This window comes from Panulirus ornatus, chromosome 66 (assembly GCF_036320965.1).
Source record: "Panulirus ornatus isolate Po-2019 chromosome 66, ASM3632096v1, whole genome shotgun sequence".
Taxonomy (NCBI): domain Eukaryota; kingdom Metazoa; phylum Arthropoda; class Malacostraca; order Decapoda; family Palinuridae; genus Panulirus; species Panulirus ornatus.
The window spans coordinates 2472827-2496446 of record NC_092289.1 but is presented as its reverse complement, the minus strand read 5'-3'; the positions used below and the strand labels follow the sequence as shown (position 1 = coordinate 2496446).

The window sequence follows — 23620 nt, the reverse complement described above, 5'->3', positions numbered from 1 at the left end:
TGCAGCAGCAGGAGGCCAGGGCTGGCTCCTGAAGGAGGACCTGGGTCGGTGGTCCTTCCTGCAGTAGGAGGCCAGGGCTGGCTTCTGAAGGAGGACCTGGGTCGATGGTCCCTCCTGCAGTAGGAGGCCAGGGCTGGCTCCTGAAGGAGGACCTGGGTCGATGGTCCCTCCTGCAGTAGGAGGCCAGGGCTGGCTCCTGAAGGAGGACCTGGGTCGATGGTCCCTCCTGCAGTAGGAGGCCAGGGCTGGCTCCTGAAGGAGGACCTGGGTCGATGGTCCCTCCTGCAGTAGGAGGCCAGGGCTGGCTCCTGAAGGAGGACCTGGGTCGGGACCACGCCCCCTTAAGGCCACGCCATGCCCCTCCCGAGGGCCACGCCCACCTTCCGGAAGCCAAACACTTGTGTCGGAAGTTCCACTCACGTCTCCCTACCACCACGTTTTGTTCCCCCTTCCTCAACGCCCACCAGGAGGACAAATAATTATACATAATAACGATAACCAGAAAATAATAAAGCAACTCCAACAATTATACGAGTAAAGAAAATGGAGGGAGGGAGGGAGGAGGGTAGAGCCACAGATGGTGGGGGGGAGGGGGGTCATGCACGGAGGGAGGAGGGGGTAGGGCAAGAGAGAGGGAGGGTCATGCACACACCACAACACCAGGACGCAGACCCCCTCATGACGGACCAGTGCCTCTGTCCAGAAGGCCTGTGTTAATCTTGGTCCAACTACAGTTACTACTACTACTACTACTATTACAACTACTACTACTACTACTACTACTACTACTACTAGTAAAAATAATAATAATAATAATGATGATGATGATGATGATAATAATAATAATAATAATAAAAATAATAATAATAATAATAATGATGATAATAATAATAATAATAATAATAACAATAATAATAATAATAATAATAATAATAACATTAATAATGATGATAATAATAAAAGCCGAAGCTTCGATTCTTTCTTTCTATGTGTACCGATCAGACAGTATTTCGCTGAGAGAGAGAGAGAGAGAGAGAGAGAGAGAGAGAGTCACAACCACTAAAACACACCCATATAAACGGAAGAGGAGGCGGGGGAATGGGAGGAGGAGGGAGATGGGGTGAGGGTTGGGGAATGTAGGAAGGAAGTCATAAGAAGACTTCCGGGTGACGGCTGGAGACGGTGGCATCCCAGCACACCGCGTCACGTGACGCTGGCCACATCTGTGACGGCTCCCAGCATGGCCAGGCCTGTCATGTGTGACGGGTCCCCTACCTGACCCCCGTCTGTGACGACCACATGTGTGACGGGTCCCCCTACCTGACCCCCGTCTGTGACGACCACATGTGTGACGGTCCTACCTGGCCCCAGTCTGTGACGGCCACATGTGTGACGGGTCCACCTACCTGGCCCCCGTCTGTGACGACCACATGTGTGACGGACTCCTACCTGACCCCCGTCTGTGACGAACCACATGTGTGACGGGTCCCCCTACCTGACCCCCGTCTGTGACGACCACGTGTAACGGGTCCCCCTACCTGACCCCCGTCTGTGACGACCACATGTGTGACGGGTCCCTACCTGACCCCCGTCTGTGACGACCACATGTGTGACGGTCCTACCTGGCCCCAGTCTGTGACGGCCACATGTGTGACGGGTCCCCCTACCTGACCCCCGTCTGTGACGACCACATGTGTGACGGGTCCCCCTACCTGACCCCCGTCTGTGACGACCACATGTGTGACGGGTCCCCTACCTGACCCCCGTCTGTGACGACCACATGTGTGACGGGTCCCCCTACCTGACCCCCGTCTGTGACGACCACATGTGTGACGGGTCCCCCTACCTGACCCCCGTCTGTGACGATCACATGTGTGACGACCCCGTCCACCCTGACCACATCCGTCACATAGTGAACCACTGCTACCACAAATTCATTAAGAATCTTGATAACGTTTTCTCTTAGCGAAGAAAACGGTGAGCGGCACCACACATACACCTGACCTCTCTTCAAAGATGGCGCCTGGCCTAGTGTTCAGTACACAGGTCTGGTTCCTAACTAAACATGGCACTGTCCTCACCTGCGAGAATTCCCAGCCCGCCACCTTCACCTAACCTAATCAAAAAAAGTCATTCAAATAATAAATCATTAAAAAAGACGAAGAAAAAAATCAGTAGAAAAAAATATATTACCATAATGGCCCACGTCTATTTAATCCGTTATCAACATCAGAATAATGAAGTAGTGTACAATTACCAACAAGCCAGCTGCTCATTACTCTGTTACGCGAAGAGACGCGCGACGCATCTCCGCTACGCTAAACACGGTCTTTCCCGCCAAGATAACGAGAAGTTAAAAGGACTCCGCCATCGATCAACTTTCCCGCGGGGGAGCGCCCGTGGTAGGGGTGCCCGCCCCCCCGGGGGTTGTAAGGGACCCCCCAAAGACCCCCCACCAACCCCTCCCGGCACATCCGCCATGATCCCGTTTTCTGTGTGAGGTTCACCCCAGGCCAATGTTTACTCACATCAACAAACGCTTCTTACGCATTCCTCCTGTGAAAGTGAACCATTAGGTCCTTCACGTCCAACGTAGGGAGTTTATGCAGAAACAAATAACAACAACTTTCCTAGGGGAAGTATACAAACAAAAACACCCGTTTAATTCAGTGTAGAGAGAGCTAAACAAATAAACAAACACACACGAGTATCAATATAAGTTACAACGGTCAATAACTTTGAAAATACCATGAATTAATATTCAATGAGTGAATATAAGACAATGTGTTTGGTTCTATAACTATTCACAAATCAATAATACTCTTACAATCCACTGCCGATCGGAAAAGTCAATACTTTGGCAAATTCAGACAGCGTAAATTGGCTCAGACTATATAAAAAATGTCTAATATGTCAAATCCTACTTTTTACAAACAATCTAAACGAACAGTAACTATGGAAACTACATTTTTCTTAGTGTACGTCAAATATTCTCATTTTCTACATCTCGAAGTTTTTCTTCAGTATGTCTTAAATATTGCCATTTTCTATGATACGGGGAAGAGAGAATGAGAGAACGGAGGGCACGGAAATCACGGACGGACCGACTAAAGAGATTAACAAGACGAGACTTAAACTGTTTATTTCGTTAGCGCAATAAGCAGTACCCGTAGAAGAGGTAATATCTTAATGAGAGCAATGCTAAGCGTAGTGCGGTATTTTCAAACTCACACGATCTCTCTCCCTCTCCACAATATATGTCTCTTTCCTCCCTTATCTTCCTCCAGTCTCCGTGTTTATCTCTAAGTCACCCCACTCCTTTCAACTACCTGTTGCTCTACTAAGGAAGTCCAAATGCTACTGCTCTACGTAACTTGACGTCGCACAGAAAATGTTCATGACCTGCTGATGGCCTGACCTCTTTGCCTCTGTCGACAACAATGTGTAATACAAATTTCGTGTCAAAGAACACTACATTTTTTTTTCAGAAGAAAACGTGATGCGGGTCTGGATATTCAGGAAATGGACCAAATCCATTACCTTTTTCTCTTCATCTATCGACACAGAGCTGGTATGAGGTGTTCTTAGATCAACACACAGTGTTGTGGGGCGTTCTTAAGACATAATGCACTGGGGGTGTTCTTAGCTTAAGACACAGTGTTGTGAGTGAGGTGTTCTAAGAGCAAGACACAGCGTGTCATCATCCTCAGTGGATGGAAAGGAGTACAGTCTCGCCAAGGAACCCCTCGCTCCAAGCCGAGAGAGAGAGAGAGAGAGAGAGAGAGAGAGAGAGAGAGAGAGAGAGAGAGAGAGAGAGAGAGAGAGAGAGAGAGAACGGAAAATATGAAAAGAAACGAGGCTTCAGGCCACAACTCCCCGCCACTTCTGGGTGACCTGACCTGACTTGACCTCCGCTTGCATAACCTGGCTTGACCTTGTTTGACCTTCCTTACCCCCACGCCTCCCCTACACCTCCAGTCACTACCACAACCACAACCCCTCTGGCCAACCTCACCCAGGCACTAATACAACCTCACGCAAAGTCACTATACCTTATAACTCAAACACAACCATTAACAACCTCACTTCACACACGGCAATATAAGATGAGAGAGACAGCGAAGGTTCCTGCACGCGTCACAAGGCTTTTAATATTTCCAGGAATCATCCAATCATGAGAACAAACAAGGTTGTAAAATGATGACGAGAGACCATTCACTGAGGGAAGGAAATGGGGAGGAGACAGAAGATATTCCTGGGGAACACCTTTGTTGACAGGTGAGAGGAACGGGAGGCCAACCTCCACCAGACATACCCAGGTGTTATCTGTTCACACACACACACACACACACACACACACACACACACACACACACACACACACACACGCCAACATACAACACATTCGAACTCATTTACAATCTGTAAAGCAACATTCAGGTGCTCCACTTTCGAGTCAAATCGCTGATTATGTTTTTGGCTGAGACGCGTCTTTGTAAACAAAAACAAAAGTCCTTCTCTCTCTCTCTCTCTCTCTCTCTCTCTCTCTCTCTCTCTCTCTCTCTCTCTCTCTCTCTCTCTCTCTCCAGGTGGCTCTGCTTCCCCAGGTGCCCCCACCGCAGCCTGCTCTACGGACGCAACACCCCCACTATAGCGCAACACACGGACGGCCGGACGGACGGTGCAACACACAAAAACAGATCGAACCTCCACTGTCCGCGCGGGACCCAAATGTCAAGTTGGACGTGAGTAATGACCCACAACACAAAGGCTCAGGGGAAGACCTGACTCATGGCATTATGTCATGAGCAGAGTATGTGTGGTATTGCTGGTGGTGGGTCACAACCCACAGGTATTGCCCGCTCTCCAGCCGCCCACCAACACCACCCACTTAGCCTGGAGGTTCTGTCCACTAAACCTCCTCCTCTCCAACGTAACCCACTGGTCCTGCCCACTTATCCCGCTCTCCAACCACCCAATTAACGCCAAACTCCCAACAGTCCACTGGTTGTACCCACCCAAATGCTTGGTTAACTCTCCCGCCCCCTCCCCTAATTCCCATGAGAGAGAGAGAGAGAGAGAGAGAGAGAGAGAGAGAGAGAGAGAGAGAGAGAGAGAGAGAGAGAGAGAGAGAGAGAGAGAGGGGGGGGGGGTTGACTCCCCATGAGAGCGTTCATAAGGACTTCGAAGGACTTCGATGTGCCAGGATGACCATCTTCAGCTACTTCGATGCCGGTGAGGTCCTGGCCGTCAAGTCGCCAGGTGACGGGCAGTTACGATCCTTGCCCAGCTTCAGGACCACATCCAACCAAGGTGTTCGTCCTGCCCCCCTCGGGGCTGATCGACAAATGGGCACCTGGCTTAGGCTGAGGTGTCTCTACACACACACACAGGAGGCAGGAAATGGTATACATATATGCAAGGATATGAGACGAGGCAACATGAGCGTAGGACTCTCCCATTATCACAAACATTTATCGTAAGGAAGTGGAGGAGGAGGAGGCGAGAACTGAAGGCTGGTCTGTACCCCAGGCATGTGTGATCTGTAGGGCGCTGGAGAAGATAATCAGAGACCAGGGGGATGGCCTCCTGTAGAAGAGGTACCACGGCATACAGAGACCAGCATGGTTTCTGGGGAGAGGCCATGTGCAAAGATATGCTCAGATTTCTACGAGAGAGTGAGCTCTGTTAGACAGAAATAGAAGGCTGGGTGGAATGTCTTCTGTACGTGGACTACCTGAAGACATACTGACCCTGAACCACACAGAAGGTCAAGACGCCTTCATGGACAGAAGATTATCCCAGTGGCAGGGAGCAACAACGGACGCGTCTGAGATGCCTTCTCGAAATGGGTTGAGGTCACCAGGGGCGTGCTGCAAGGGGACCAGTTACCACACACCATGGAAGTACGACAAGAGTCTTCCTTACTGAATGAACTGTGATGCAAGACTGTCCATAGGGACGACCATACAGATGTTTAAAAAGGTGTAAGACAGTAGAACACACAAACACACACACACACACACAAACGAAGGAAAAACTCACACGCTGAGGAGGCCAGAGGAGGACCGGGCGACCTTCCGCGCCACATAACTGACTCACGCCCCATCGGCTCACCCCACACCCCACGCCCACACACCCACGTCCGTCCCCACCCCTCCCACACCCATTCATAACCCCATCCCTCACCCCACCAGCCAAAGGTGGCTCACAAATCCACACAGGTAACTCTGGGCCCCATATCAGTGACGTACCAGGCACCTCACAGATCCAAACAGGTCACTCAGAACCCCACAAAAGTGACTGAGGTAACTCACACTTCCAGCAAAGGTAACTCAAAAGGCCACGCGAGGGCCAGGTAACTCACAGATGCAGAGAGGAGGTTGGTAAACTGGGCGGTATGCTGGTGTGGCGTGGGCTGCCGTACTCCCATTGTCTACCTGTGAGGGCGGGAGAAACAAGTTACCATTAGTCAATGTAATCACCACACTATGTGCTGCTGTACCTGAGGGGAAACTCTACGTTCGTAGGGCCTCCCCCATACCCTCCTACCATTCATCATTCAACGTCGGTGTACCGTCTGCATCCACAGCTTCAAACCCCCGAAGTTACGTTGTTACTCGGCTCTCCTGGCACGTCACTGCCAGCCTCCCCCTCGACCTAGTTCGAGAGCGCGCGCCCCTGACACGCGTCGTCCTCTGCTCCCCCCTCCCCCCCTCGCACACCCCTCCCTCCAGTCCGGTAGCAATCGATGTAGTCCTCCCTCCCCCTCACCCACTTGGTGTCTCAGCGTCAAATGCTTTCCGATGTACCAGCGTCAAATGCTTTCCGCTGTACCAGTGTCAAATGCTTTCCGATGGTCTAGCGTCAAATGCTTTCCGACGATCTAGATGAACACAATCCAATCATCGATCTCGCCCGTGCAACACGGAGCTCAATCTCTTGCAGGCGTCTTAAGACGACTGTTACGTACGACATTTCCCCCCCCCCCCCCTCTCTCTCTCTCTCTCTCTCTCCCGGACCCCGTGTTGTCTTTGCCTTGCGTGGCTTTCCTCTGCAAGCCGTCAGCTGTCGGCCGTTTGCTTCATGACCGTCTTTTCCAGTCATTATGACCCTCTTTTCCAGTCATTATGACCCCCTTTTCCAGTCATTATGCCCTCTTTTTCAGTCATTATGACCCTCTTTTCCAGTCATTTACGCACGACGCACGTCAGCGACGGACTGGCTCGCGGCACAACGCAAACTCCCAGTGTCTCAATTCTTGAAGCCATTGGTAGGATGACCTCTGCCCTCCCCTCCAGCAGGTCATACCCTCCCTCCGGCGTCAACCTGAACACCACTTCGATCACACCTGGAGCCAAAGGGTGCGGCTCGACCCCCTGGGGCAAGTCGACTGAGACTGACTGCTCGACTGAGCCTGTGGCGGTAGCCAGACCATGCTACCCTGTGGCGGGAGGGGGTGACCATGCTACCCTGTGGGGGAGGGGGTGACCATGCAACGGGGGTACGTCAGCCAGATGGTCCTCCCTCATGGTCCGTGTGGGGTCGTCCACAGGTGAGGGACCACCACAGGCAGGAAGGCCCTCTGTCTGAACGCGCACCTTCATAGAACATACAAACCTCCAACAGCCAGGATCGAACCCGGGACCCCTGTGCCACAAGCGGGAATGCCACCGCTAGGCCATGGGCCTGTCTAATAGGAAATAACTATTCGAAAGCGTCTACTGGCTGACCTCTGACCCCCCTGGTACTAAGCCCAGGGTCACATAAGGCCACACGAGGTCACGGTCACTTGATCAATACGGGAATTACTACAGTGGACCACTTGTCGTGTCTGGATGTGGCTCAGCTGGGACCAATTTAAAGTCGGTGTTACGACACTTAATATACGACATACTACTGGTACTACCACTACTACTATTACTACTACTACTACTACTACTACTACTACCACTACAACTAATAATAATACATCAACAACAACAACAACAACAACAACAACAACAACAACAACAATCGTCACATGTGCCTGGGGGAGACGATGTAATGTGTTGAGGGAGTTAATTGCTTGGGGGGAGCCTGGGAGAGGGGCGGGCAGGAAGGATGTACCGGTGGAATCCTTGGAATCCTACCTGTGTGAGGAGGAGGAGGAGGAGGAGGAGCAGGAGGAGGAGGAGGAGGAGGAGGAGGAGGAGGAGGAGGAGGAAGAGGATGAGGAGGAGGAGGAGGAGGAGGAGGAGGAAGAGGATGAGGAGGAGGAGGAGGAGGAGGAATAGTAGTGAGGAGAGTGAGGAACAGACGTGGGGAAAAGACGAGGGGAGTGAGGGAGTGTGACACAGACGTGCAGGAGTCTGGGAGTGGGCAGTGAATGGCAGACGTAAGCTCAGAGTGTGGCACAGCTGTGCAACAGACGAGGAAAGAGGAGTACGAAGGAGTAACAGACAAGCCAAGAGAAAGACAAGTCACGGAGTAACAGAGAAGAAGAGGAGTGAGAAACAGCAGTAACACAGACGAGGGTGAGGCACAGAACTGGAGGAATGGACTCTGGACCTCGAGTGAGACACAGACTGAGCAGTAGGCGAGACCGAGAACACGAGTAAGGAGGAGAGAAACCTAAGAGAGAAGAGTAAGAGGAAGGGCGAGGAATTAAGAGTAAATGAGAAAAGCTAAATGGGAAGGCAGGGGTGGGGTAGGGGGGAGATGTGGCAGGGGGTGAGGTAGTGGGAGATGTGGCAGGGGGTGAGGTAGGGGAGACGTGGCAGGGGTTGGGTAGGGGGAGATGTGGCTGGGGTGGGGTAGTGAGAGATGTGGCAGGAGTTGAGTTGGGGGAGATGTGGCAAGAAGTTGGGTAGGGGGAGATGTGGCAGGACTTGGGTAGGGGGAGATGTGGCAGGAGTTGAGTTGGGGGAGATGTGGCTAGAAGTTGGGTAGTGGGAGATGTGGCAGGGGTGAGGTAGTGGGAGATGTGGCAGGGGTGGAGTAGTGGGAGATGTGGCAGGAGTTGAGTTGGGGGAGATGTGGCAAGAAGTTGGGTAGTGGGAGATGTGGCAGGGGTGAGGTAGGGGGAGATGTGGCAGGGGTGGGGTAGGGGGAGATGTGGCAGGAGTTGGGTAGGGGGAGACGTGGCATGGGTGGGGTAGGGGGAGACGTGGCATGGGTGGGGTAGGGGGAGACGTGGCATGGGTGGGGTAGGGGGAGACGTGGCATGGGTGGGGTAGGGGGAGACGTGGCATGGGTGGGGTAGGGGGAGACGTGGCATGGGTGGGGTAGGGGGAGACGTGGCATGGGTGGGGTAGGGGGAGACGTGGCATACGAAGGGAGAAGAAATCTGGTGACTGAGATGTGACTGAGATGAGGGAGGGAGGGAGGGAGGAAGGGAGTGGGTGTAGTGGAGGGGGAGGAGGGAGGGAGGGAGGGAGGGAGTGGGTGTAATGGAGGGAGAGGAGAGGAGGGAGGGTGGGGAGAGGTTGGGAGAGGTGTGTGTGTACCTCTCACATATTACGTCCTGCTCCAGGAATCTTCGTAACAAAGGCCCCGTGTAACACGTGACGTCACCGGACCTGATTCCAGGGGGGGCGGTGTGGCCGCCGTTTATATATAAGAAATTTTCCCTCGACGACCGTGCTGTATACTCCCCTCCCTCCCCCCACCCTAGGTGATTTAAACAGGTGATTAAGTAGTGAGAAGGGAGGGTAATTACCATGCACACACTCCGCCCTCAACAACCGCCATGCAAATATCCAGTTACGTACAAGTATATTCTCACAAACGCCAGAAATGCATGATTTGCCTAATGATGTATCTGATATGTATATATATATCACTCTTGATGTATATTACTGCATGAGTGGTCCATGCATGCCACCGGAAACTCCAGTAATGCTTATCGCATCATGAAGACCTTGACGAGTTACCAGTGACGTCACACACATACCACACACCGCTCGGCCAGGGGATGGATGACCTTGAATTACCAGAGTCTCCCTGAAACCCCCGTTTTCTTCGGTGGAATACAGACCCCCCCCATCCGAAAATACCAAAGTCAATTTCGCCCTCGTATCCACCATTAATATCAATACTTCTCGTGTTTATTCCACTCATGAGCACATATCTCTCTTTCTGAAAATATGACGATAAATCATTTATTGAACTAAAACGTGTAAAATAAAAAAGAACCTGTAACCAATATTTGACTTGACTGGGAGGAGAGACAAGCCACTTGGGGTGAACATAAACGAACTCATTGGCCAAAATATTTACTGAGTACATACACTCACAATGAGGGGGACGTCTGAGTACATACACTCACAATGAGGGGGACGTCTGAGTACATACACTCACAATGAGGGACGTCTGAGTACATACACTCACAATCAGGGACGTCTGAGTACATACACTCACAATGAGGGGGACGTCTGAGTACATACACTCACAATGAGGGACGTCTGAGTACATACACTCACAATGAGGGACGTCTGATTACATACACTCACAATGAGGGACGTCTGAGTACATACACTCACAATGATGGACGTCTGAGTACATACACTCACAATGAGGGACGTCTGAGTGCATACACTCACAATGAGGGACGTCTGAGTACATACACTCACAATGAGGGGGACGTCTGAGTACATACACTCACAATGAGGGACGTCTGAGTACATACACTCACAATGAGGGACGTCTGAGTACATACACTCACAATGAGGGACGTCTGAGTACATACACTAACAATGAGGGACGTCTGAGTACATACACTTACAATGAGGGACGTCTGAGTACATACATTTACAATGAGGGACGTCTGAGTACATACACTCACAATGAGGGACGTCTGAGTACATACACTCACAATGAGGGACGTCTGAGTACATACACTGACAATGAGGGACGTCTGAGTACATACACTCACAATGAGGGACGTCTGAGTACATACACTCACAATGAGGGACGTCTGAGTACATACATTTACAATGAGGGACGTCTGAGTACATACACTCACAATGAGGGACGTCTGAGTACATACATTTACAATGAGGGACGTCTGAGTACATACACTAACAATGAGGGGGACGTCTGAGTACATGCACTAACAATGAGGGACGTCTGAGTACATACACTCACAATGAGGGGGACGTCTGAGTACATACACTCACCATGAGGGGGACGTCTGAGTACATACATTTACAATGAGGGACGTCTGAGTACATACACTCACAATGAGGGGGACGTCTGAGTACATACACTCACAATGAGGGGGACGTCTGAGTACATACACTCACAATGAGGGACGTCTGATGACATACACTCACAATGAGGGACGTCTGAGTACATACACTAACAATGAGGGGGACGTCACCTCACACTTTCATCGAATTCGCGGCGATGATGTCATGAAGAGACTTCGCCAATAAATAAATATTCAAATGAACCCATTTGGCGACGTCTTCAAATCAGAGAGAAAATGAGGAAAAAGAAAACGGGAATATAAACACACAAGAGACAAAAGGCGTAAGCCAGGGGAGTGGAGGCGGGCCAGATGATCGCGCCAGCTTATCTGGCTCGAGAGCGTTCATAATGCTCCAGCTTGCAAGCTTGTGCTCGGCCACACCATCACGCCCCACAGGTGATCCCTCACGACCCTAATCATCATTATTCCTCCCTTAACAACCCCCCACCCCCTTAACAACCTCCCCGCGCTAACCACAAACATCCACACCCCCTCCCTCACACAACCACCACCTCCCTGCGCTACTCCCCCCCCCCTCAACCCCACTAACCCAACCCCACTACATCACACTCCTCTACAACCTCCCCCCCGCTCTCAAACACACCTGGCAACCTCCATCACCGCTAAAAATACTCTAACACCACGACCTTGTCCCTCGTACCATGGCCCCCCCAACACCCCCACCCATAACGTCCCCTCCCCCCCCCATACACGCCACCCTACCCCCCCCATACACGCCACCCTACCCCCCCCCCCATCCCCTCCACCGACCCCTGGACCCACCCTCCTCAGCACCCCCTGACCCCCCCCCACCCCCCCACAGGAAGACGAACGGACCAACTGGAAAATATCAGGACTACTACCACCAGGGTGCGTTACGCAAGTGGATTACGCAGCACGCGAGAGTGCGTTCGAGCCCCGGACACCGCGCAACGCAACCTGGCAACACGTTCAAAAAAAAAAAAAAGGAAAAAAAAAGAAAAGGTCGCATAATATCTATGATGCGCCAATCGGCCGCGGCGTTTTTTTTTTTTTTTTTCTTTTCGTTCCAGACGGCAAAGGGTTCGACATACGAAGCTCAAATTTCCTGGGTAGACTGAGGGAGTATGACAATATCTGTGTGTCAAGTTTCGATATCTAAGACGCAGGGAAAATCTAAATATACACACGCGAGAGTACACTAAGCTGCGCGTTCAAGTCTGGCGCGAGGCTATTTCCTTGAGCGCAGTCTCCACGTGCGCATGTCTTCAGCCTGGGATCTTCAGGAGTCAGTGGGCGATGCATCGAGGGTTCACGAGACGGTAGTCCGAGGCTTCAGTAGGTAGCGGTTCGAACCTCAGCCAGACAAGTGTGGGAGAGGGACTCACGAGTGAAACCATTTTCGAAGCCTTCAGGGGTCAGTGGTTGCATCCAGACCCATCACAGGGGTTCCACATCCCTGTCCTGCAGCAGAGGAGGCGCTAGACGGGTCGTGGAGACAACGAGGATAGAGCCAGCTTGTCCTGCATCCACCTGGCGTCCTCGAAAAAGCTACCCTCCTTTGGCGAGCTTATGAATCACCTTCGCACACACACAGAGCTGAGATGACATTTATCTCACGATAAAAATAAATGATGTTATCCATCCTTCGTTTACCTTGGCAAAACATAATTAGCGACACTCATTAGAGGTGATGCCGAACCATTAATCTCTTGCTCTTCTCGCCGTCATAATGAGGCAAATAAACGTGATTAATTTAGATCAATGATGATCATTATATACACACTCAAACGTCTGAGATGCTGAGCAACTTCCAGTTCTCTCTTACCAGTGGGGGTAAGACTCCACCACCAGTGGTCTGTACGTCTGTCTGTGTGTCTGGACGTTCGTCGGTGTACATAACACACACACACACACACACACACTACTCGCACGGTAAAAGCCTCACTCTTATGATGTCTCCGGACATTCGACGCGGCGTCCGGACACGGTCACTGCCGGATCTTAATTCTACGTTCGGGGGCGGGGCGTGATGCTCTGGTCATGTTCGTGGGTTCGAGGAACATGTCACGGTGTTCACCTTCACCCACTTCAAGCGTGGTTGGAGGGGGGGAGGGTCGCCCCTTTCATGGAGGACCCTCAGCTTCAGTTCGAAGAAAGAAGAAAGAAACTCAACCGGTTGGCAAGATGAACACTCCTCTTCTGTTCATTCACGGAGATTCCTGAATGAAGATGACGTCAGCAGGTACACAACCCATGCTTCTGCCTGCAGGCACATGACCACGATGCTCCTCCTCCTCCTCCACCTCCTCCTCCACCGCCAGCACCTCCACCTGGCGGCGCTTCCCAGAGAGGGGGAGCACTACGCGCTAGCCATGCCCCCCCCTCCCCGACAATACCTCGTCGTAGGTGCTCGTAGGTAGATAGGTAGGTTAGGTAGACAGGTATATAAGTAGATAGGTAGACAAGTAGATGATGTAGATAGGTAGACAGGAGGTCTCCACACTAGATGTATTCCTAACAGTGTTAGAAAATGTCTTGTCTCCACCCTTGTTCCTATGCTAACCTTGGGCCAGTCACCCATCCACCACACGGCCCGCCTCGTCTCTCATGCACCACACACAACATCACTCCCATCAACCACAACACTACCACAACCACAACACTCCCATCAACCACAACACTACCACAACCACAACACTCCCATCAACCACAAACAACACTCCCATCAACCACAACACTACCACAAACATCACTCCCATCAACCACAACACCATCACAACCACAACACTCCCATCAACCACAAACATCACTCCCATCAACCACACTATCACAACCACAACACTCCCCTCCGCCATATCATTACCCCCATCAAACACACCACCACTCCCATCAACCACACTCCCACCCACATCAACCCCCCCCCCCTACATCACCACCCACAGCAGCAGTCATTTTTGGGGAACCTACACCATGTAAACAAACACGTGACGTCACAGCCTGCTCTGCCCTCAGGGTAAGTTTTTAGGTCCGTTTTCTGTACACGAGATCCTTGGGAGGGAAGAGGGGGGACTCAACCTTCTTCCCAGTACAACCGTAGCATCACGGGGCTCGCTAGGTGTCCCCCCCGCCACCAGGTGTGTCTAGGCAGTGCTGCTCTTCCTGTACATAACTCACCTATAATGCACTCAAGGATACGAAACAATGTACTCTGTACTCAAGGATACGAAACAATGTACTCTACCTGTACTCAAGGATACGAAACAATGTACTCTGTACTCAAGGATACGAAATAATGTACTCTAACTGTACTCAAAAATACGAAACAATGTACTCTAACTGTACTCAAGGACACGAAACAATGTACTCTACCTGACCCTTTATATCTAAGGGGGTACAGACATTACACGATTATATACCTGTTGGCCAGCGAAGGAGAGGGAGCAGTGTGACTGCACTACAGCGGCTGTCATTTTCCCCTCCGTGGCCCACCTCTGCCGTCTTTTTCTTCTTTCTGCCTCACATGCACGTAAGGGGCTGCTTTGGCATTCGCTCCACAAGCAAGCACACTCTCCATCCCACACACACACACACACACACACACATATCACACTGGACAACACGTAACTCACACGACTGTTAACTCCAACTACTGAGAGAGAGAGAGAGAGAGAGAGAGAGAGAGAGAGAGAGAGAGAGAGAGAGAGAGAGAGAGAGAGAGAGAGAGAGAGAGACTGTGTGTGTGTGTGTGTGTTTCTCGTTCGGCCCGTTAGCGTATCCGCTTCATCACCGGTGGAAGGCACAAGCTCCCGAGGGATGGCATTTGCGAGACACGTTAGCACTGAAGTCTGGGTCCAAACCTCACCCCCCCGCCTCACCACCTGGGCTGGCTGGTCTGGTCCTCGCCTTAACGAAACACCCACGCCACACGTCTGGCGTCGGGGCTACAGTGACTCGAGTTATGACAACATATTGTGTATACTCATCCCCCGACCTGGTGTGGCGTAATGTATGCGTGTATGACTGTGGGGTGTGAGGGTGCGTATCTCGTAAGAACCTGCGTACGACTGGTGCTAATGTCCAGACGCATGTCCGTATGCACGCATGTGTCCTTCACTGGTAAAGGTTAGGGTGAACAGGATACGACATATGAGGAATACATTCATACAACTGTTCCAACATGGTCAGCAGTATCATTATCAGGCAGAGAGAGACACCTTACCCTTCCAGTAGTGCTCCATGGGCATGTCGTCGCGCATGACAACATGCAGAGAGGCGCGTCTGCCTCAACCGCATGCGTACGAAGCTCTCGTGTATACATGACGCATACCTTTGGCGTATTGATGAAATGTACGTTTCAAGGGGTGGGTAGGAAGTTTGTTTGGACAATGCCGCCATGGGCTGGTGAATTCGGTGCCATGGGTCAGTGAAATCATCATTTCATCATCCGAACTGAGCGCCGGTAAGACTGTGAAATCATCCCCTTTCAACCGGATGCATCTATCCGGATGCCCCAGCCAAGCCATAGTGAAAGTATATCCTTTATATCCGGACGCCAAACAGAGCCACGTGGGATGCTGGAGGACAAGACACAGGAGGGGTGGGGGGGGAACGTCCCCCTCGACCACGCCCTCCACGAGAGCCACTCACGCTAGAGCGAGGACCTACGAGGTCTGCAGACGGAGGCGCGATGCGCGGTCGCCACCCACGGTAGAAGGGGACCAGGGGAGGAGGAGTTTGATCGACGGAGGGAATCCCTAGACGAGGTCCTGGCTACGTGGCGGTGTCCTATATTACTTTCTCCCTTGTGACCTCTCCCTCCCTCAGGCAGTTCCTGCCCCTCCTTCATCGACAAGAACCTCTCATTCTCCCTCTCGTTTTCTTCCTTTCCTCAGGGAAATCCAAAGCTTCCTATTTCAAAAGGATCCGGTCACTCACTTCCACCCCGACCCCTCCTCTCTCTCTCTTTCTCTCCAGGCAGCTCCTGCCTCTCCTACGTCAGCAGGAATCTCCGTTTCCCCTCTTTACCTCCTTCAGGGAGCTGCTAAATCTACTACATCACATAAAATCTCCCACTCCCTCTCCTCTTCTTCAGGTTGCTCTTGTGTCTGCTACACCAGCAGGGGCCCAGTATCTACTCCTCTCCCTCCTTCAGGCAGCTCATGCGTGTACCACACCAGCAGTAACTCCCTCCCCGCCTCCTTTCCCTCACGCAGATCCTCCTAGTTTACACAACAAGAAATTCCCTGCCGCCTTTCCTTACTTCAGAAGCTCCGACCTCCGCCACAGTAGCCAAAGGAACCATTCTTTCGAGCACTCCCTCCTTCCGGAGGCCTTCTTCCTCTCCCTCTCCTTCGGGCAGCTCCTCCGTCCTCCACACCCACGAGGACGCCTCCCCTCCTACGATGCTGTCCCGCGCGCCCCTCTCCACGAGAACTGCCGGCCTCCCGTCTCTTTATGAACCGTCTATCTGGACATCTCCGAGAATTAATCACACACCAGCGAGCACTGGTAACCTTCACCCGAAGCCCTGACTATGCCCAGTCATGTCTACACCTTCCTCCTCAGTCATGGTCGTCCATTAACTCCAGTTCAGACACCGGGGGGCCCCAGGGGGACGCACACGGCCCTCGCACAACAGTTACACACACGGGAGAGTTCGCCATAAACTTATAATCAGCCACGAGACGAGAGCAATGTTATTCCCAGGCCACGAGATGGCACCACCATCATGCCTGCGCCGCGCCTGTCAAGGTCCCTTCCTGCTCCCTCCCCGCGAACTCGTCCCTCTGAGCGCCACCCATAGGGATCACGTTGGCAGTGGGAGACCGGGCTAGGGTGACCCTTAGGCCGTCGCTCCCGATGGGGAGAGAGGGAGAAGAGGGAGGTAGGCGGGGGGGTAATCTGTGCAGTGCCCAGGCGGTGCCGCTTTACTATCACCCCCCTCCCCAACACGCTCCCCGTCCCCCCAGCAGTTGCAGGGTCACGTCTGCTCCTTGGTAGCATTATGCCGCCGGACATCCCATCTGTGTGTGTGTGTGTGTGTGTGTGTGTGTGTGTGTGTGTGTGTGTGTGTGTGTGTGTCGTCGTCGTCCTGCGTGACGTCACCACGCGTGACAAATGAACATCACAACATCATCGGCGACACAGTCCCTAAGTCACGTGACCTCCCCCTGAGGCAACGTATTAAGGTTCCCTCAGGGGAGTTTCTCAGGTGACACATCCCCAACCCCTTCCCCTTATAGGTACTTTAGGGGAGTCCCTACCCAAGCGACCACCTACCACCTACTACACCCAATATGGTACCCTACCTACCACCTACCAGACCAGATTCCGTTTTCCGTTCATCCTTTCCTACAAAATGTCCAAGGCAGTCGACCCCGTACATCACACGGTAATCCTTCATAGGAATTTCCCTGCCTGCTGGTGCGCCGGAGGGAGTGCGTGGCGGCGGCTGGGGGAGCCCTCTGCTTTGCTGCCCCATCTCCACCTACGGCGATGGGGTGGAAAGAAACCCCCTCTATTTTACAGTCATGTCTCCATCTACACTGGTGGGTGGGAGGAGCCTTCTGCTTTATTGTCCTGTCTTCATCTATGGTTTTGAGTGGAGAGGAGCCTTCTGCTTTACCTCTTCTGTCTCCATCTATACAGGTGGATGGAGAGAGGCCCGTCTCTTTACTGTCCTGCCTCCATGTACAGTGGTGGGTGGGAAGGTGCCTTCTATTTTCCTAGTCTGTCTCTATCTATGTAAAGAAGGAGTACAGAAGACCACACACTGTCCTCAAGCAGACACCCTCGTCACAGACCATCGGGTCCTTTGGCATCTGTCCTTCCCATGTAGAGGGACCATCGCCACGCCCCAACACAGCACCATCGCCACGCCCTAACACAGCACCACCGCCACACCCTAACACAGCACCATCACCAGACCCCAACACAGCACCATCACCAGACCCCAACACAGCACTATCACCAGACCCCCACACAGCACCACCGCCACCACACCCTCACACCGCTCTCTGCGTCGGACCCGACGTGGGTGAGTTCAGGAGGAGGGCGCCTGTGCCAACAGCAGCGAGGGATCTCCCTGCAGCACGCGACACGTTGAGTCCCTAAGGGCACGGGGGCCCAACACACGCATCCCTAGGTTACAACGGACCCTCGGTAGCGCGTCTGCGTACAGCCTGGTCGCGGCCCTGGGGGGAGGACCAGCCACAGAATTAGCAAGTCAGGCCTCTGAATGTACAAATTTGGCCATGGCTCCTTAACTCCGCCGTGCCAAGCAGCGTTTTTCAGTCAGCCTCTGCCACGCTATCTTGACGAAGGAACGGAGCAGCTCCTGCGACGTGTAGAGAGCTACCGCAGGTGGAACAACGGGAGGGAGGGAGGGAAGGGAACAGACCCAAAACCAAACAGGGGCAGCAACAGGTATCGTGAACAGTGACAGCAGTAGGCAGGCAACAGATGTGGTCTTAAGCTCTCTCAAGCAGAACCTATTGGTGGTGCAGGACAAGACTGAGGTTTGGGATGATGAGGGAGGAGGAGGAGGAGGACGGGGTGCATGCGCTAACCTCCTCTCCCCCCACAACCACCACCACACACACCACAATTTTCTCAAGGATAATCGCCCTTAAGCACTGGTCACCTGCCCCTGGGCGACGCCCCAGCTCTTCAAAAAGACGTCGAACCTTACTATCGTCTAATGCCTCCATAGCCAGACGGGCCTGCGACCCACCGTTGCCCTTGGACGCTACAGGCATCACACAGTCGAACCTGGGAAGGTCTGCCAGAATCGATGGGCCCTTCTGTGGCTTCGTCTGCACCGCCCCAAAAAAATCGTAAATAATAATTACACGCGTGTCTACGATCCTGGCAGGGTACTGCCGCGTGATCTATGCACTAGATCGCTACGGTGTCTGCCAGGGGCTGGACAGTGTCTCACAAGGCACTCCCTCCGCGTTACGCCTGCCTCCCCGTACCTCACCGTCAGGAGTCAATTCCTCCTGCCGGGGGAGGGAGAGGGAATTCTAAGCATGGTAGCGCGTGCGCAGGAGTGGCCCGGGTGGGTACCCGCGCGGGACGAAGTGGCGGGTTGCACATGCGCAGACGGAGTGGCTTCGGCACATGCGCAGATGGAGTATCAACCAGACATTGCGCAGACGAAGGAGGGCACGGGCCAGCGCATGCGCGCACACCCTCTGCCAGAACAACACCAGGAGAGGAGCGCAACAAGGGCTCGCTCCTCACACGGGACACAAACACACACCCCTCTCTCTCACACTGACCTGAGAGAGAGAGAGAGAGAGAGAGAGAGAGAGAGAGAGAGAGAGAGAGAGAGAGAGAGAGAGAGAGAGAGAGAGAGAACTCCTCTCTCTTATCTCTATCTGTATACTGCTCAAGCCATACGATATATATATATATATATATATATATATATATATATATATATATATATATATATATATATATATATATATATATATATATATACTTAACGCTTTACTCTTTATCCATTTATCAGTCTTACATATTGTAACTATACCATATATAATTCCCAGCAGAACATCAATATGTCTTCTCTGATTTCTTCATACAGTATACAACATACAACACCTCCTCGTGTATGAAGTATACTCTGGCATACTTTATGCCTCCCACACACCACCTCAGTGTATGTTCCAAGGTATATCGTCTATAAACATGTTTTCCTGTATGTTCTATAATACAGCATACAGCAGGGCCTAGTCTCACCCTCGAATACAGCATACATTAACCCCTATTGTGTTCTACGACACTACATACAACGAGATCCTCTCCTGTATGTTTCAGAATACACCATACAGTCACTCCATTCACAGACATTCCACAGTAATACATCACACAACTTCCTAGCGCATGCGTGCCCCAGCATACAACATACCTTTCCTGGAGTTCTTCACAACAGACACAACCCACACATAACCCTCCCATGTACACAACCATACATACACCTACCATACCTACCATACACCGTGCGCGCTCAACCCTGAATACTACACTCCTCTCGCAATACACCCGACTCCAGGAGGGGTGGAAACACTCACACCTGCAGTGTTACGAAAGTGTTGAACCTGTACAAGATCCCATTACACTCTCTCTCTCTCTCTCTCTCTCTCTCTCTCTCTCTCTCTCTCTCTCTCTCTCTCTCTCACGGACGAGGTGGTCTGTGTGTTTCATCCGGGTGTTGCTGGTGTTTCCTCCCCCCCCCCCCGACCCTCCCCCGACGGATCGCGGTGTTCCAGGTCGCCCAGCACTCCCTTGTGTTGCGTGAGGCGTGTTCCACGCGGGCGTCGTGCACAGTGTTGCAAGAGGCTGTTGCGTAGCCTGACACATTTTAAACTAGAACAATTGTTCTCATTTGTTCTTAAATGACTTATCAGTTGTTCTCAGTGTTCCACATAACCCATAGAATCCCAGGTTACCTTAAGGAGGTTTTCTTCTGACGGTGGAAGGTAGTGAGGTGATCCTGGGCCATTATCTCGCTCCTCCGGTCTCCAACGATTCAATCTAGGGTCGTTACGCTCGCTAACGACCCTCCACTCCCACTGTGGGGGGATGGGGGGGGGGCAGCTCTCCCTGCCCAAGGGCCTCGCCGTCAGCGCCTTCGGCAGCCCTCAGTCAGCTGACTAGATCTAGAGCGTGGAGGAGGAGGTGTCAGCTGACCTATACCTCTCGAACAGGAAGGTATATGACCCTTGAGCACCTGATCCCAGCTGCCGCCAACCATCCATCCCAGCTGCCGCCAACCATCCATCCCAGCTGCCGTCAACCAACCATCCCAGCTGCCGACAACCAACCATCCCAGCTGCTGTCAACCATCCCAGCTGCCGCCAACCATCCATCCCAGCTGCCGTCAACCAACCATCCCAGCTGCCGACAACCAACCATCCCAGCTGCTGTCAACCATCCCAGCTGCCGTCAACCATCCTAGCTGCCATCAACCATCCCAGCTGCAGTCAACCAACCATCCCAGCTGCCGTCAACCATCCCAGCTGCCGTCAACCATCCCAGCTGCAGTCAACCATCCCAGCTGCAGTCAACCAACCATCCCAGCTGCCGTCAACCATCCCAGCTGCCGTCAACCATCCCAGCTGCCGTCAACCATCCCGGCTGCCGTCAACCATCCCAGCTGCCGTCAACCATCCCAGCTGCCGTCAACCATCCCAGCTGCCGTCAACCATCCCAGCTGCTGTCAACCAACCATCCCAGCTGCCGTCAACCAACCATCCCAGCTGCCGTCAACCATCCCAGCTGCCGTCAACCAACCATCCCAGCTGCCGTCAACCATCCCAGCTGCAGTCAACCAACCATCCCAGCTGCAGTCAACCAACCATCCCAGCTGCCGTCAACCATCCCAGCTGCCGTCAACCATCCCAGCTGCAGTCAACCAACCATCCCAGCTGCAGTCAACCAACCATCCCAGCTGCCGTCAACCATCCCAGCTGCCGTCAACCAACCATCCCAGCTGCCGTCAACCATCCCAGCTGCCGTCAACCATCCCAGCTGCTGTCAACCATCCCAGCTGCCGTCAACCATCCCAGCTGCCGTCAACCATCCCAGCTGCCGTCAACCATCCCAGCTGCAGTCAACCAACCATCCCAGCTGCCGACAACCAACCATCCCAGCTGCCGACAACCAACCATCCCAGCTGCCGACAACCAACCATCCCAGCTGCCGACAACCAACCATCCCAGCTGCCGACAACCAACCATCCCAGCTGCCGTCAACCAACCATCCCAGCTGCCGTCAACCAACCATCCCAGCTGCTGTCAACCATCCCAGCTGCCGTCAACCATCCCAGCTGCCATCAACCATCCCAGCTGCCGACAACCAACCATCCCAGCTGCCGTCAACCAACCAACCCAGCTGCCGTCAACCAACCATCCCAGCTGCCGTCAACCATCCCAGCTGCCATCAACCATCCCAGCTGCCGTCAACCAACCAACCCAGCTGCCGTCAACCAACCATCCCAGCTGCCGTCAACCATCCCAGCTGCCATCAACCATCCCAGCTGCCGTCAACCAACCAACCCAGCTGCCGTCAACCATCCATCCCAGCTGCCGTCAACCAACCAACCCAGCTGCCGTCAACCAACCATCCCAGCTGCCGTCAACCAACCAACCCAGCTGCCGTCAACCAACCATCCCAGCTGCCGTCAACCAACCATCCCAGCTGCCGTCAACCAACCATCCCAGCTGCCGTCAACCAACCATCCCAGCTGCCGTCAACCATCCCAGCTGCCGACAACCAACCATCCCAGCTGCCGACAACCAACCATCCCAGCTGCCGTCAACCATCCCAGCTGCCGTCAACCAACCATCCCAGCTGCCGTCAACCAACCATCCCAGCTGCCGTCAACCATCCCAGCTGCCGTCAACCATCCCAGCTGCAGTCAACCAACCATCCCAGCTGCCGTCAACCATCCCAGCTGCAGTCAACCAACCATCCCAGCTGCCGCCAACCATCCCGGCTGCCGCCAACCATCCCGGGTCCCGTCACTACCCAAAATACATCCACATATTCAACGCATCTCGAATTCGACTCCGGTATATGTAGACAACTCGACCATGTCCAGTGAGTGTACGGGGACAGAACCTGCCCAGATGTACGGAGGACAGACCCTCCCCAGATGTACGGGGGACAGACCCTCCCCAGATGTACGGAGGACAGACCCTCCCCAGATGTACGGGGGACAGACCCTCCCCAGATGTACGGGGGACAGACCCTCCCCAGATGTACGGGGGACAGACCCTCCCCAGATGTACGGGGGACAGACCCTCCCCAGATGTACGGGGGACAGACCCTCCCCAGATGTACGGGGGACTGACCCTCCCCAGATGTACGGAGGACTGACCCTCCCCAGATGTACGGGGGACAGACCCTCACCAGATGTACGGGGGACAGACCCTCCCCAGATGTACGGGGGACAGAACCTCCCCAGATGTACGGGGGACAGACCCTCCCCAGATGTGTTCAACCTTGTCTTCCGGGATCGTGTGTGTGTGTGTGTGTGTGTGTGTGTGTGTGTGTGTGTGTGTCGGGGGGGGGGGGTTGAGTGGACAGAGGTGACAAGCGTGACGTCACGTTTCTCTCGACGAAAAAGCCTGAGCGTGACTGAATGACACCCAGGCGGGGGTCGCCTCCGTCACGCCAGCTGGACTACTGTTACGTCGTCATCGTCGGCGAGAGAGAGAGAGAGAGAGAGAGAGAGAGAGAGAGAGAGAGAGAGAGAGAGAGAGAGAGAGAGAGAGAGAGAGAGAGGTGCCCACCACCCTTCGTTAACACCAACACATCGTCTACTTTGAACCCCCTCCCCCCCCGCCCCCCTCAACACCTTTCTGTTTTATCTATCTATCTATCTATCTATCT

The 23620-nt window shown here is 53.1% G+C and overlaps 1 protein-coding gene across 2 annotated transcripts in view; it reads right to left on the bottom strand.

Annotated features, from left to right (window-relative positions):
• The window catches only part of Exn (Ephexin), a 297401-nt gene that overhangs the window by 151629 nt on the left and 122152 nt on the right, over nt 1-23620 (bottom strand). Inside the window, exon 3 of one of the 2 annotated variants that reach the window (XM_071658652.1) lies at nt 6368-6440. The exons of the other annotated variant lie outside the window; for it this stretch is intronic. The gene's annotated coding sequence lies outside the window, so the exon portion shown is untranslated. The remainder of the gene's footprint in view (nt 1-6367; nt 6441-23620) is intronic. 2 annotated transcript variants of the gene reach the window in all.